The following is a 6,172-nucleotide window of genomic DNA, read 5'->3' on the forward strand; positions in this document are numbered from 1 at the left end:
TGGATACCCGTAGAGGCCGGACGTTTGAACGGCTTCAAGCGAACCCTCTTCCAAAACCACGAATTCAGATTTGCGGTGATCATCTACCCGCGCAAGGTGAAGATTTGATCTTCCTAATAGTTTTAAAAGTTTTAATTCTTACCTAATTACGAAAGGTCTCGAAACAACGTTCATGCGATGAACGTCGAACCCGTGCATGCCGATTCCGCTGCCATCTGAAAATTTTTTGAAATATCAGCGGCATGGGCGGGTTCCCAACAGTTCACCCATTGTAGAGATCGACGGTTGGTTTACAGTTCGCAGGTTATGATGAAAAGTTCTATCAATCTCAGGATCAAATGGGGTTAACTTATCCCTTAATGACCTTCTACCATGCTTACATTTTCCACAACTTAATTAGACTCAATTTTTTAAACGAAATCCTAAAAGATAAGAAGAAGGGCTAGACCAAGATGACCACAATCAACACCACACAACAATTTGATCCTATTAGTCTTAGAGCTAAGTGAGATTTAGTAGCTTCTTAAATCTAGTTGCACAGAGACTTATCAGGTTAAAAAGTTCCTGAAATTCTCTCTAGATTAAACAGCTCCTAATCTCCCTTTCAGATTAAGCTTGAGCTTACCAGTTAAGTGATCCAGTAACCAGTGACCAGAAAAGTCCCGGGGTGTGCGGTGGTGCCAGAAGGGATACACCGATACCACAATACCCGTAACAGTTCTCACTGTTGTAAAACTTTTCTAGACATCACCAATTACTAAATCCTCACTGGAGTGGCTTTCAGCCGCTTCTTTCCAAGAGCCTAATTGAGCTCGAAAACCCTAAGGCCAATGTCTAATTTGATTTTAATTTAATTTGGCTTAGGATATGTATGCAAGGTAGTGATTTTTGGGCTAAGGACAGGTAATGACTTCCCGACCTTATCTTTTTAATGGGTTTTGCCCTTAATTACTTTATGCAAATGCTTAATACTAAATGCAGCAAATAATCAATATTTTTTTTTAAAGTTTATGCAATGTCATTAGGTTGTATTGATTAAATGAGCAAGCAAAAATTTTTTTATTTTTATTTTTATTTTTTTTATAATTTTTTTTTATTTTTATTTTTATTTTTTTTATAGCAATAACTTGAATGTAAACTAAACACAATTCTTATGCGTCAGTCAATCTCCGAATGCCCGTTGAATAAGCTCTGGAGATTACTCCGTGAGGAGTCCCAATAGAGGTATGATAACCTCGGGGGATTGCACCCTATCAATTACTAACAAAAATAATAATTTTTTTTATATTTTTTTTGATTTAATTAAAATTTTTTTTCTTTTTTCTACTTCAAATTTCGAATCTCAGAATTCAAATTTTGAATTTAAAAAAAAATTGAATTTTTGAATTTTTTTAAAATTTAAATTTTTTTTTGAATTTTAAATTTTGAATTTCAAATTTCAGAATTTAATAACTACGAAATTATTAACTAGAAATTATCAAAATAAGGAAAATTAATAAAAATAAAAAAAATAAAAAAAACAAAAACTTACTACCGGAGTACGTTCACTCCGGGCATCCAAAATTTGATTTGATCTTCGTGATCGTTCTTGCTTTTCGATTTGCCTCCCCGGCAACGGCGCCAAAATTCTGTTCATCCTTTTCCTGTCTAACTAAAAATATGCTAGACCGATCGTTGTTAGAACCGACGAACAAAGTTTAAATTTAATTTACTCTTACCTGTTCTACCCGAAGAATAGTGGTTGTAAGAGGTCGATCCACAGGGAGGCGGTTGGAGTTACATAAAAATTAGAACGTTCACTCGGATTCAAAATCGATTTTTGAATAACAAAAGAAAAACATTACTTTGAGGATGTTAAATGATTCTCTAGTCTGCCAGAGAAGGTTTTCCATTTGAAAATAACAAAAAGACAAATACTTGGAATAGAAGAGCATTTATAAATTTAATAAAATATTTAACTATTCAAAGGAAAACTTTGGCATGGATGAAAATAGTGCTTAGGAAGATTGAAGCCTGAAACATAAACTGCATGAAAGAAAATTTCATATATTGCAACTAAAACAAGAATTCTTGAATGCATAAAAATAAATTGCAGAAATTAAACTTAACCTAAAACATGAATTGCATAAAAGAAAAATTAATGGATTGCATAAAAGAACAATTACAATAGTAAAATGAAGATTGGAAGCCATTCCTCCTTCTACAAAATAAAATATAAAAACAAAGGAAGAAAAACAAGAAAACTCCCCTTTTCCCTCTCTCCTATTTTTTATTCTTTCTTTTCACAAAACAGAGCCATCTCCCCTGTTTGATTTTCTTTTTGATTTTCTTTCTTCTCTCCCAAACCGAGCCCTCTCCCCTATTCTTCTCTTTTCTGTGGACCCGCTGGCCCCCTTCTTCTTCCCCTCCCTCAACAGCCGAGCACCACCTCCTTTTATAGCTCGCCCCCACCTTGAAGCTGGCTTGAGAATCAAAACGGTGGCGGGATCACGGACGCGTCATGGACAACGGACGAGGCTGAAACGCCGGTATTAGCATCCGCATCATGGGCGGAAGCAGAGGCAGAGGGGGGTCTTGAATCCGGAAGGGAGAAGCGGGGATTTCTCGGAGGAAGGCGTGGAAGCTTGATCCGTGGCGTGTGGGGGAGAATCACGGGCGGACATCTCGAATGGCCGGATCCTTGGACGCGGACGCGGGAGCTTGATCCGTGGAGGGAGCCGTGGGATCACTGGGAGGCCGCCGATCATGGTGCGGATGCGGCTGGAGGCGATCTGTGAGGCGGGATCGTTGGAAGGAGGGGCTGGCCGCTGGGATTCCGGGATGATTGGGCGCGATGGAGAAGGCTGGATCGCTGGGATGTGCACCGCGTGAAGAACGCGGGCTGCTGGCACGGTGGCTGGCACGGGAGTTGGATGCATTCGAACGGGCACTTGGGATCGATGTGGCGGACGCATGGGATCATTCCCTCTCCCCTGTTTTCGCATGGATGCTTTGATGCGGGTGAGAGGATCTCCCTTCATTGAATATGGGTTATGTGCCAGTTTCTGCAATGGAATTGGATTTTGGAAGAAGGTCTGGGACTTTCTTTGCCCTCCTGAGATGGGAGGAGTCATCTGTTCTGACTGGAGGTCAATTGCAAGTCTTTCAAGTCATGGGTCACCCAGCACCTCATAGTTATGATATGGTCAAATTAGATCTGCTAAAAATTCTTTCCCAAAAGTATAGAAAAATTGGATCCGGACCCGAACCCGACTCGGACCCGACTCAGACCCGAACCCGACTCGATCTTCAACCGGGTCGGATCTGGGAAGGGATCATTCTGAAGTCAAATTTGTACTCAATGTGCATTTTATCTCTAATTTATGATAATCTGTGTCAAACCCAAATATAATATTAATCTAGTGAATTTATTATTATCGGTTAGCAATAACATTAATTTTAGTGACATGTAGATCGCACTTTTGTGCTCTCATCATCTACGTAGGGCGAAGTGTATTCAGATGGGGAAGGGCATCAAGCGCACACTGGAAAGATGGCAAGCCAGCGCTCTCTTCATGATGAGGAGAGTCATCTTGGTACGGTTAGCTCTGAGTTCGATCTCTGTTTATTTGTTGTCCCATACCATGGTGTCGTTGGCTGTGTTGCAGGATATGGAGAGGCAGTTCCAGAGCTTCTTATGGGGGCATCAGGGGGCAGGAGTGGAGTTCATCTTTTGGCCTGGGAGATGCTACGATTTTAATCTTGTTCTTTTTAAAAGAGAAATTAAAAATAGGATACCCCAAGTATAGGGTGTAGCAAAGTAATATTCTCGGTGAGTCCGAGATCGAATCCACAGGGATTTGACAGTGAACAAAAACTAAAGGCTAAATAATATTCAGATTGACAAAAATATAACTAAGGCATTAGGATTCAGCCTAGCACTTAATCATGCATTTCTTAAAATCATCTATTAATCATAATAAAATAGATTTAGTTTTATGGGCAGCATTACAGTAATTCTATTTTAAACTACATGGATTTCTAAGCATCTGTTATACCCGGGAAAAATAACAAATCAAAGAAAATATATAAGTTTGAAATAATTTCTATCAATCTACTGCACCATAAATCAAATCAAAAACATTAAAATCCAATTGATGATTAAAGAAAATACATGAAGAAAATGCTAGGCTTTTTCCTAGCCTTAGCTATATTAGATTTAGCTATCCATATGAGATGCAAGCATTTTTGTAAAAGGGATTAGTATAGAACAAATAAAATAAAGCATAAATTCCCTTTTTTTTTTCTTTTCTTTGGTTCAGAAAACAGGGCACTCTGTTTTCTTTCCCGGCTCCCTTCTCTCCTCCGTCCGATTGCCTCTCAATCCCCCTTCCCGCCGACTAGCTTCTTCCCTTTCCTTCACCGGAAGGATGATGAATCGTGGCCCCCTGGCTTCCGAATTCCTCCTCCTTCTTTCCTCCTCCTCTCCTTCCTCCTTCGGCTCCCTCCTCGTAGCCCCTTCCCGGTTCCTTTTATGGATACTTTCAGCATGTTTGAAGGAGGAGAAGCGATCGGAGAAGCTGAAACGCTGCTAGGAGTGGATGAATCGCTTGGGATGCTCTTCATGGCTGGGACGGTTCTCTGTTGCTTGGAAGCCAAAAGAACTTGGGGAGTTGTTTCACGGATGAAAGAAAGAGCCGGTTTGGCTTTTGGATTTCGCTCGCTGCCGTTGGGAATTTGTTTTGATGGGAAGGGAATTCAAAGATGAACCGATCGGATGCCGCTTGGAGAGCCGGTTGCTTGAGACACGGGATGAATGAAATCGAGCTTGGGACTCTTCCGCTGGAACGCGTGGATGAGCTGGGAAGAAACAGGGGAGACAGAAGGACGCTGATGAGATGCCACGATGCTTGGGAGATCCACGGACGGTTGGGAAGAGAAGCCATGAATCGGTTTGGAGCTGCTTGGATTGACTCGGATGGCTGAAATTGGATGCTGGGATATTGAATGCGGCTTGGAATGATCCGGTTGGGAGACACGGTAGATGGGATGAAGAAAACTGTTGGGGTGTTGCCTCACGGATGAAATGTTGCATCTGGAAGGTGGATGCATGGGACGAGTGAACAAGATCGCGTCTGGACTTTCCATATAGGCGTGGAATATGCGGAGGCGACGTGAGGCTCAGATGAGACACTAGAGATTTGTTGAGCATGGGCTCCCAGGCATTGAGCTCAAATCCAGCATTATTGGGTCTTTTGAATTACATGCACTCAGACACAAATAAAACATTAATTAATTAATTTTATTAATAAAGATTAGCTATAATACTAATTAAGATAATATGAAAATTTTACTTTTGTACTCTCATCACACCCCCCAACTAGTTTATTGCTAGTCTCTAGCAATTTAGTGTGAAAATGATAAAATGAGGGTGCAAAAGTATTGTTTATTTTATTAATATATATCAATATGCATGAATTAAAATAAATACTCACTTTCGTAGAGCATTACGATTGCACTTAGCATGTGCAACAAGCCGTTAAACCCCTAGGTTACCCTAGTGGACGAGTGTTGTCTCGTGAGGGTTTGCAGTGATGTTACCCACAAACATCATTTTTAAGTTAGAAGATACTTTAAAACATAGCAACCCTTAAGGCAAATGTAAATGTGACGTCTCAGAATACCTATACCTCTACCACAATTGGGTACCCTTTGAGTTCTAGGTGCACTACTCAAATTCACAAGTGTTAACTATCATTTGTTAGCTCCCGACCTACTAAATTTTTCGAATATCACATGTTATTTGCCCAGAATGGTTTGCATATAAAAATGAAGCTATCAATCCCAACTAGACATCCCAGGTACACAGAGTTCTAAAACAATGGAGTCAAACCAGTCATCCACAAGTCACTTGGTTTTAATTTAACTAACCCACTCATGTTTAAAATATTTTTTTTTTTCGCACAGTGACTACAACAGTCCAACTCCATTAGGCTCTAGTAAGGTCCATGTAACGAGCTTTGGGTCAATGACTCTTGATCCAATTGGCTCAAGGCATTAGGTGAAACACCCCTCGGACTTAATTACTCAAACCAGACTACGCTACGAGGCCAGACTAGTCACTTATTTCAGTCATTTTCACCTTTTTACGCGAACACTCGCTGCTTTGTGGGCAAGAGGCCCGGTTACTCAG

This window comes from Phoenix dactylifera, unplaced genomic scaffold (genome assembly GCF_009389715.1).
Source record: "Phoenix dactylifera cultivar Barhee BC4 unplaced genomic scaffold, palm_55x_up_171113_PBpolish2nd_filt_p 000351F, whole genome shotgun sequence".
Taxonomy (NCBI): Eukaryota; Viridiplantae; Streptophyta; class Magnoliopsida; order Arecales; family Arecaceae; genus Phoenix; species Phoenix dactylifera.